The sequence below is a fragment of the Thamnophis elegans genome, chromosome 4 (assembly GCF_009769535.1).
Source record: "Thamnophis elegans isolate rThaEle1 chromosome 4, rThaEle1.pri, whole genome shotgun sequence".
Taxonomy (NCBI): domain Eukaryota; kingdom Metazoa; phylum Chordata; class Lepidosauria; order Squamata; family Colubridae; genus Thamnophis; species Thamnophis elegans.
Genome location: NC_045544.1, coordinates 30,559,640 through 30,570,878, shown reverse-complemented (window position 1 = coordinate 30,570,878; position 11,239 = coordinate 30,559,640).

Genomic DNA, 11,239 nt, shown 5'->3' with positions numbered 1-11,239 from the left:
ATTTTGGGGCAAAATAAAAAATAAAAATGACCCATTGATCTCTGTATTGATAGCAACCATCACTTTTCCATCTTCCCCAAGCATACAATCACCATTCGTCTTCATGGTTTTATCTTAATTAATCTTATTTTTTGTGAAAAATTTTACGCAAAAGAAATGATTTCTGTTAAAAGATATTTAAATATAAGACTTGGAGAAGAAATTTGTGTTGATGAAACTCATCCAGGCCAATGCAAAGCAAACTCTTGCTTCAAAGCTGTGGTATCATTTACTTCAGAGCTTGAAACCAAAAAAAGAGATGGCAGGAGGACCAAACCACTAGCCCAGACTCCCCTGGGATTGTGTTACACATATGTTCTTCCTTACAACTCTCTTCTAAAAGCCAAAGTTTATCGCTTGTGCTACAGTTTACAGTCTTGCAAGGCTTTAATCATATTTGCTCCAATGGCTGTTTGTATTTTTTGTTTATTTTCTGTGCCCTGGCTTTCATTTTATTTCAGAATAAAAACGAATGTGGTACGCTCTTAAATGCTGTGCTCCAGACAATTATTGTCTGTCTGAATAAGCAGAAAGCAACGGGTACATAAATTTGCAATACAGTTAACGATGATGTGTTAGAATGCAAATTGAATTTGATCTCTTACAAATTTCAGTGAGATCCTTCAACCTCTTTTGTGTCCCTTTCTTGTCAGAATGGCTTCATTCATCTGCCAGATATAGCTGCAAATATCTGGGATGCCCAAGTTTCCCTATGGAAGACTTGCTCAGTTCTTAGGATTAGATGGTCTCCTGCTCCTGTTTCCTCTTTATAGTGGCAATTACGATGGTTGTTCCAGGAGAATTCTCATGCTTGAAAGGATTTGTTGTGTATTTTTAACAAGAGGCTTTTATGTTTTACCTTGCTTGTTTTTCCCTCTGGCAGAAAGTTTGATTGCATCTGAATTAATCCCATGTCTTTTCAAAGTGACAGGAATATATTAATTGTTGCGAATGTTACATGTCTGAGGTGAAACAAAACCCCAGCACTACCCTTTTAAAGCAATGTCACCTACTAGATAAATCTTTGGACTGAAAGAGAAATATGGGAGAGCAGTTCTGTTCTTCACATTGCTCTTGAAATTATTCTGTGACCTTGAAAAATGTCCTTGAAAATGCAGCATCTTCTGCTCAGCAAACCTTGTTAGCTCATCTGGTCTGGCGTCCATTTGATCCTGCATTTTGTCTGATCCCCAAATCACTGAGTTGTCTTCAGTCTCCTATACATAGTTGGAGAAACTCCCTTTGACATACAGCTCATTCCCTTGTCTATTGATTCACAATCTGGTGATTTTCATTGCATGTTTATTAACCACTAAAGCTGTTCAATTTTTAAAATTAAGATAATTTAATTGAACTATTTAGAGTAAGATTCATTTTGTTAATAAATTGTCCTACAATTTTCTTAGGATTTTTCTTTTATTGTCCAGTTATGAATAAAAATATTTTTTTTTAAACAATTGAGCAAGTATAGACATTTTTTGTAGCTTCTTGAGGAACATGGGCTCTAATGGTGTTTGGTTAGCTCGAGCTAATTTTCTGTTCTTACATAAACCGATATTTTGCCTGCAATACTTAACAATCCAACATGCTCTGTATTAGTTGAGGGATATAAAACAAATACCATTCTGATCATTTGGTTGATCCTTTATTGAAAGACAGAAATTTTGTGTAAACCAATAAGAGGTCTAATGGCTTCATGCATTAAGAGACTGCAAGGAGAACATGGAATCAATGAGACTGCTACATGCAGCATTTTAAATGTAAGAATTCTAGCAAAGATAGAAAAGAACCAACAATCCATCTAGAACTTTGTAGTTTTTATTGTCCAGTTATGAATAAAATTATTTTTTTTCTGAAACAATTGAGCAGGTATAGACCATTCTTATAGCTTCTTGAGGAATATGGGCTCTAATGGTGTTTGGTTAGCTCAAGCTAATTTTCTGTTCTTACATAAACCATTTTTTTTAAAAAAATGTGGCTCTTTGCTTGAAATCTGAAATGGTTACAACCTTTTTCTCTCTCTTTAGCCATTCATTACTGTCACATTTGATTATTAGTCCTGGCATGCAGTTAAATAAGAAGGCACTTTCCTTACAGAAGTACTTCCAGGTATTTTCAGAGGTAATGTTTTGTATGCTACAAATACAGCATTTTACTGGGGAGGGGGAAAGAAGAGTCCACAGATGTCATCATCTTTTTGTAACCCCTTAATATTTTCCATCCTTCCTCCCTCTAGGAATATGTGAAGGAGGGAAAGATGGATTAACTGCAAAGTGCTATCTGAATACCTGGAATTACTTGTCTGGAAGCTCTCTTAATCATTGTCCCTTTCTTTGAGCTTTGCCTCAGATGATGTACTATCTGGGCTCTGCTAGGACCTGATTCATTTATTTTGTTTAAAGGACTGGGTAGAAAATTTAATTTCAACAATTTTCGTGGATTAGAGACCATTTTCACCATCTGAGAAGATTCCCTAATTAGCTATTTCTTTTCTGTTTTTTATAGGTGAACAGGTTCCTTAGATGTTCAAAATGAAGTTGCCGTTGTATGGAGTAAGCAGCTGGGCAGTGAATTAGTGTTAACAGTTTTAAACAGGTGTTTTAGCTTGCCTTTTTTAAATTAACAGAAGTGATACAGATGGTGACATTTGTGTAAAGTCAGGCAATCAGCATATCTATGTGAAATTTATTTTCTATGAGTGTCATACACCATTTTTACTGGACAAAGTTCTTCAGTTTGAAGACAATATTGCAAAATGAATGTCTTTCTTTGTGTATCTTTCTGTCTCTCTGTATATATTGCCAGCAATGTTTTCCCAGTTAAGAGTTTCTTTATGGCGAGAACCATGAGCATATCAAATTATTGATACTAAATTATTGTTACTAAAAAGGACGTCCATTCAGCACTGCTTCAATTAGTTTGTGTATGTCAAGCCTTTAGAACTCGTAGAATTAAAAAAAACACTCCATAAAATCACCAGCTGAGCTCTCCTGAATGAGATTTGACTTTATATAAAGAAAAGTAATAGTCAATAAAGTATAATGTTATGAAGGTAGGATAAAAAGAGCAAATAAATAAAAAAAATATTTCTTTCCTTAATTTTACTTTTAGTAAAGCATCAACTAAAAGCACAGCTCATAGGTTTCTCTGATGTCCTTTCATATATGCTTTCCCCCCATCCACATTTCAGTTCAATCAATTTATTACAGTCTTAGACCAGAACCCAGAAAAAAATGCTCAGTAAATGTACAATTAAAAATTCTAGTATAAAATAATAAATAAATAAAATCTATAATACACATCCACACTAAGTATTTAGCAGTTTCCCACCAGGCTGATGGACTAAATTGCTTCTGTCTAAATTCTACAGTTATTTTCATGCTTCTTTCACCACCCATCAGCCTGTATATACATAAAATACAGGTTATGTATCTATATATATTTGGATAGAATGAAATCTGAAAAACTATGTATTTTTAAAAAATATAAATGATTTTTAATCAAGCCCTTTGACTTAGTTTTTTTTTTCATTTCATGCAAGTAAACTTCTTACTTTCAAGAGATTGTCCTGCTAGATGCAACAAGTTCTATTTTTTGCCTTCATTTTTTTTAAAAGAGTGGTTTTTACCTGCTGATTTCAACAGCAGTGGATTTGATGACCTGCTGAACAAAGTACTTATGCTTTTTGGTATGCCAGGAAGGACATATTCACTTGTCCTTACAATTAACTAGTAATAAAAGCAAGAATCATAACTGTCAATCATGCAGGTGTTTCATCAAATGCTCAGTAGGCGACATCCAAGAGACCTGTCCTCCCCACATCTGTTTGTGGTCAATTCTGCAAATGACAGTTCACTATTTCAGCAGCCTTTCTTTTCATTAACCATAACTTTGTTAAAATTGGAATAACAGCATTTTATTTCTACTTTCTAAAGTTGGCTTTTGTGCTTGGGTGCAAAAGTCAAGCACTGCCCTGCTGTTAGTAAGACAAAGTATTTTGTGCTGGGGGAAAAGTCACTTAGACACATTCTATAGATAGCTGGTGTCTCTTCCTTTAGTAAGGATCCCTTATTTGAAGGGCGGTCCAGTTTAGATTTGGATTGAAGTAGGAAGAGAGGGGTAATAGAACAGTGTCTTAAAGTTGCTCCTTCACAATTAACACCTGATACTAGCATGAAGAGAAATATGTAACCAGTTTGGTCATAATCTTCCCTGCAATAGTGAGATACACCTTTCTATTTATATTGAAGCCACTCTTTCTAAATTTGCAATTATGCCTGTCAATTAACATTCATGCATAATGCAAATCATTTCATTTTTTTTTGAATGATGCTTTTTCTTTCTAAAGTTCAATCATCTGAATGATTGAGTCTCACTGTAACATCATCGCCTAATCAATCCTTCTGCAGAGATACAGATGTATTCTGACAAGACTGTTACCAAAATAGAGTGCTTTGAGTTCCACACTGGGATAATTGATACAATTCCTCAACTGTAAATTATCTGTCTGTAATAATAGTATAATCAGCTAGTTCATAAATGAAAAAAAAAAGTTAAAATGATGACTTTTAAATTAAATGACTGTTGGAGAAACTGCTCTTACCTTCTGTGTGGCCAACCTATAAATTTTGAGAGTACAGTATAGAAATAAGGACATGGGTGTGGTATAGGTATACATCCCACTTCAAGAGAATTGAGAAGTGTTAGGTATTCCCATGTTACCTAGGGTTTAGGGGTTGTTTTTTTTTTGGAAAGAGTAACAGAAGCTGGAGAAGCAGTGGGCTCATTTTAAAGGTAGTGACTGGTTAGGTGAGCACTGTGTTTTATTGTTCAGGCTTGGAGCCTCTGAAGAGTAATTTAAGCTTGGACTCTAGCAGCAAAAAGCATCTTTGGTTTACCAGGTGGTAGTAATAATGTTGGTAAAGTGGCTTGGTTGATAACTTAAGTAGCTTGCAGATTCAGAAACTCAGTTGTAGCCTTACTTTGTCTCAGTTGATGTCCGCTGTGCCATCAGAATCCGGGAGACAAAGAAAGATAGTGTGTAGAATTTGAAAAGTTAAAGAGAATTACGATTTCTCCATCTTTTCCCCCTCAAGCAGACCAGCATGTGGTCATGCTTCTTGCTAATAAAGACCAAGCTTATGTTGGGCATTCAAAGAGTGAAAAGAGAGCTGCCCTCTGGGTTACTGTTTTATCAAAGGTTGATTTAAGCGTCTCCAATTCCAGCCATGTTTCTTCAGAGCATTGTGTTTCCAGATTAGATTAAACACTTAATCTTGTTTCAAGGTCAAGCAGGGTTTGATTAAGTTTTCTGGTCTGACTTTATGAGATTAGAAACCACAACTCCACCTTTTCCCTTCTTGAATTGGAAAAGCACTGGTTGTATTTCACTCACTACTGGTCTGGAGTGGTGGTGAAGGAATGCTTTTGATTTCAGGGAAGACAAGAACGGAGATGGGCACTAACTGCGCTTTAAAATATGAGCTGTGATTTTCATTTTGTTCTAGAAAAAAATGCTTTAAATTTAAATTAGTTCTTTGAAAAACTGTTTTTAGATTTAAAAAAATAACCTCGCTGGTTTCATTTCTAATTCAGCAGAATAGTTTAACAATACAGTTGAATTAATTTCTATCCAGAATTTTCTTTTTGTGGGGGAACATGTTCAGGAAACCAAGGATATGATTACAGCCTAATTTTGAACAGCAAACGGCTGCATTTGATTTCATATCCCCAAAGAGTTCTGGGCATGAATTTTCAAACTGTGGTTCAACATTGCAATGTTTAATAGGGATCTGATTTTACCAATAAAAAGAGAAAATGAAAGAAAAAAGGGAGTGTAGAAGGCATTTACTATGTTTTCAATCAATCTTTAAAAGTTGCCTTCAATTATTTTGGTACTGAAAACAGTAAAGCATGATCAAATTTGATTTGTTCTTAATAAATAGTTATTATGTAGTTTCATTGTTGTATATGTCTCATTCTTGATACTGAAATAAAATTAGTCAAAACCAGAGAAATTAACAATTTAGCAGCAGAATTGATCAAAGCTATTTTATTTCTGTAGTAGGAAGCAACTGGCCTTTTAAATCACAAGCCAGCCTTAGATGCCCAGACAGAGTCACCTGACCCCCAAGAACCAATTAAGGAGAAGCAGAAAGTTCTGTCAGGTTTGGGGCAGGAAGAGTTTAGGGTTTTGGAGAGAGTTAGCTGAAGCTTTGGAGGATTCAGGCAAGGTGGGAACGTGAGTTGTTTGGGTGTAGCGAACATGGCATATTTTTTAAAAATATCCCTTTTTAGCAGCGTGTTGTGTATGTCACACCTTATCATCTTTTGGCACCTTTAATAAAGTTTATTTTTCTTTAAAAACTTGGAGTTGACTGGTCTCTTCTGGTACCCACCTTCACTGGGTTGATCTGCAGAATTATGTTTTGATTTATTTCTATATTTAGCCAGACCCACTGTGGGGTGAGGATTCCCCCTTCAATCACCTCCTGGTTCCCAGAGGGATGAACCTGGTTTTATAATGAAAGTTCCCTAGCTCTGGGTCACCCCAGAACTGAGGCATTGCAGAGGAAGGAGTTGGTTTAACCTAGGGGTGAAATTTAGCAGGTTCTGACAGGTTCTGGAGAACTGGTAGCAGAAATTTTGAGTAGTTCAGAGAACAGGCAAATACCACCTCTGGCTGGCCCCAGAGTGGGGTGGCAATGGAGATTTTGCAATATCCTTCCCCTGGAGTGGGGTGGCAATGGAGATTTTGCATTATCCTTCCCCTCCCATACCCACCAAGCCATGTCCATAGAACATAAAAAAAATATTGACTTTCACCACTGGTTTAAGCCTGAAGGTATCTTTTCCCTTATTATAGTTGTCCAAACAGTTGCCTCACCTAATAAGAATTGTGCTTAGGATAGGATAGGATAGGATAAGATAACAGAGTTGGAAGATGATATTTAAGCTTCAGATTGTGAAGGGCCTGTTAGTTGAGAACATTTGCAAGTTGCATCCTAGGTTCTTCTGCTTGTAGCAAGAAGTCCTCACTCCAAATACCTTGGAGAATGAGCATGCTGCACTTCTTTTCCTGCATCTAGGGATATGTTTAGATGGTGAAGTTGTGGTCTGAATCTTTTTTTAACTATTATTCATAAACACTTTTGGGTTGCACATCATATAGGCAATCAAGGCATATAGCTAGGGAGTAGAGAACTCCCAGCCAATATGTATTTGATCCCACCTCTGAAATTAGTAATATTTCATTACAATAGTTCTCACATACTTATTTCTGATCTAAAATCAAAGTTGCATAGTTGGGAGAAGAGTGATACTGCTTCTTCCTCATATTATGCATCCATTCAAAGTGCATGTCAGACATGTAATAGCAATGTGATTATAGATACAATGATAAAAATGATAAGTCTTCAAGAGGTATGTGTTCAGGTTACTATTTGGGGGGAAATACCTTCTTCTTTACTCTCCCTGGTATTTTAATGAAAATTGTTTGATGCTCCTAATGTGATTTATAGCATGATTCAGTCATTCCCATTTTTGAATTCTAGAAACAAAGAATAGTTATTTAGATTTTTGTTTCTTTTGAAAATGTGCCTGTAAAATTTATTGGTGTTTTCTAATATTTCAATTTATGTAAAAGCATTCAAGCAGAGTTTAAAGGCAAAATCCACATTTGTTCCATATCTGTGCAAGGGCAGCAACTACATTAAGATGATAACAGAGCAAAGTTCAGCTCTATATCTTTCTCTTCTTCTGGCCAAAAGCTGAAAATTGAAACATCGATCCATCCAAAAATAAATTTCAAAAGCCAAATGTCACAAGCAACATAAAACATCGTAGAATATTCCATTTCACACTGTTTGCCTATAATACTTAACAATCCAACATGTTCTGTATTAGTTGAAGGATATAAAACAAATACCATTCTGATCATTTGGTTGATCCTTTATTGAAAGACAGAAATTTTGTGTAAACCAATAACAGGTCTAATGGCTTCATGCATTAAGAGACTGCAAGGAGAACATGGAATCAATGAGACTGCTACATGCAGCATTTTAAATGTAAGAATTCTAGATAGAAAAGAACCAACAATCCATCTAGAACTTTGTGGTATGACACAGCAAGTATAGACTTTGTGGAGTGCCTTTTTTGTATTTTACAAGCCAGGAGGGTATGTCTAAATTAATTATGAACATTTGAAATAAATCTTTCCATCACTCTTCTTGAGAGATATGAAAAAGCTAAGACTGTGTGAAAGTCAGAAAGAGTGATGGTTTTAACCAAGAAATTTGGGATAAAAATGCAATTGAATTCTGAATCACAATAAACCGTTTTGAAAAATCAACTTGAAACAATCTATGTTCTCAAAGCTGGATCTTCTTGTCATTTAATGGTGCATGAATGCTGTGTAGAATGTGCAAACCCCCCCCCCAACACACTAAGGATGCTGAATATTTTATTCTGAGAATGTTAATTTTTTTTGTCCTGAAGACTGACAAAAGCAACTAACCAAGTATTATCTATTAGGTTTCGTAACAAATATTACCAATAGTAAAATAGGTAACTAAATACATAATTTACCTGCAATTTTATTTCTTTTGTGATCGTTTGTGAAGCAAAAGAGGAACAGAATGCTCGTACTACAAAGCATGATGGCATTCAGTAGAACTCTTTGGTATCTTCCCCACCTGTTACTAAGGCAAGCATATGTGTGATGTTGTGATTAAGGGGCTGCAATCTTGGATTAAGCTGTGGAAGTTCACTGGCTGATTTGGGGTTACTGTCTCTTGACTTGCACTCCCCTGTATTGTAATATTGCATGGTATGGATAAAGGATAAGGAAGGGAATTTCACACACGTGCCCCTGAACCTCTGGAGGGAAAGATAGGAGAGAAGCCTAAGAAATGCAGAGGAATAATGAAGAAAATGTGGTCTGATGAGGGAGAGTTAAAGGAATGGGGAAAGAGCAAGAAACACTTCCTCTGTTGTTATTTAGCCTACCTCTGGTTCTAAAAATTGCTTATGCTCAAGAGCATGATTTAGTTAAAAGCAATGTTCAAAACAAAGCTAATTTGATATCAAAACATATGGTTTGTTTTCTGTCTGGTTGACATTTCTCCTGTAATTTTGTATTTGGAAGGCTTCCATGGCTTGTAGATTGTGCAGTTTTTAAAATACATGGATATGATCTTCAGAATGTGCCTGTGAGTGTACAGGAGCCCAAATATTACACATGTTGGCCACAACTTAAAGCAGCCTTGGAATGAGGTTTTCCCTGAGATCCAGATGGCTCCCATCTTAATGATGTTCTGGAAGGACATGAAAACCTGGCAGTGGATGGAGAACCGCCCCTTTCAGATTTTTGTGTTCTCTGGATTGCTAACTACTCTCTATTTTGAAATTACTTTTGGTTTTTCAAGTGGTATTATTTATTTGTTGTTCTATATTCTTTTTACTTTATAAGTTGCCCAGAGTCAGTTGGAATCAGGCAGCATAAACAAATTGAACCAAATAAATAAATTCTGCAGCTGTCTTCCCCAGCTGCCATGTGATCCCAGGAAAGTTTAAGGTATTATTGCTTCATAACCATGAAGAATTGCTTGTTCTACAAATGCTGTTTGTTAGTTTCATCAAATGTATTGTGGCCATCCAAAAGGCTTTGCTGAGAAAAGGCAAAGGCAAAATAGCAAATAGAATACTTCTGTGCAAACGGCATTCATTTCTCAGTGTGACTTAATGTTAAGGGTATGAGAGGCCTGCTGTGGAACACCAGCATTGTGTTCTGTTCCTGTGGAGCCAATCAGATGCCTCTGGGGAGCCCACAGGCGGGACATGAGAGCACACTGCCTCTCTTATCAAAGAAAAATACTGTTCCTATTTGTTGAGGGCAAGAGAGAGCCTTAATGATGACTTGATACCCTTTGGTTCCATGGATCTGTACTGCATTCAGTATGTAGTCCGTATGAATTTTCTTCAGACTAGGCATGCCATTTTGGGATTTTTCTCTTAACTTCTATACCTTTTGCAGTGAACTTTCCAGTGGTAGAACCAGTTGTCACTGTTGCCATTATCTTTTCATATGAATCAAACCAAGTGTTACAAAGCAATAAAGAACAATCACAAAACCAAGAAACACATTTTAGATGTAAAATGTAGAGAAAATGAATGCTTCTAAGAGATGAGAGATTGAATTTGGGTTGGTCACTGGGACCAGAGATATACTCTTCCAAGCTTTTGAACTTATGCTGAAGCCCATCTTCAAAAAATTTCTCTCTACTGGAATACATGCTTTGGGCTGTTCTGCGAGTCAGGTTTATGTGATGCCTTTCTATTGGCTGAATGATGTGTTGATGGCTGGTGATTGGCTGTTTCCTTGTGCTGCCAAGTCCTCAACACCTAAATATTTGATAGGTTGATGGTAAATCAACTTTCCTGTTAACCGACAAAGAGCCCGTTTCCCAGGCTTCAAACAATCATTGTGGCCCACCAGCAGCCAGCAGAGCTGGCAGCAGATTCAGACAGTGAGGAGGCTGGGGAGGAACATGGCTCAGTCCTGGAGTCTGCGGAAGGCTCTGATAAGTGCTCTGTTTTGGAGGCAGAGATGGGGCCAGGGCCATCTGACAGTTATCAGCTGCCTTTGGAGTCGGATATAAGTGGGGCAGAAGAACAGCTGGATCCTGTTCCCAATGTGCGCATGTGAAGAGCTGCCAGGAGAAGGGAACAGTTGAGGAACAAGGGCCGACTCTTGGAGTGAAGGCACAGGTGGATGGTAAAAGCACAGGTGGACGGTGAATGGCCCCTCCCCTAGGGAATAAAGAGGAGCAAAAGGGGAGGGGAGTTTGCAGGAGGCAATTAGTTCAATTCATTAGGGTGAAGATCTGTTCCTGACTTCTTCCCAAATAATTGCTGCTATAGCGTAGCATTTGGAAGATATCGGCCTGGCAACTCTCCAAGCCTGATGAAGGTCTGTAGTTGTGAAATCTCATGAAAGACTGTTTGCCAGGACTTTTCTGGAGAGGAATTCTATTTAACCTAATTAAAAGAGATCATCAGGATGAGGAGCTTCATGATCTTGGGAAGCCTACGTCAGAACACTGGCTATCTTTGCATGGCCAATGATCTTGGTTGCTGCAAAACTAAATGTGTCCTTGTTCATTGCAACGTGAGGCTACCAATAAGTTCAGGTCTCCTCCTC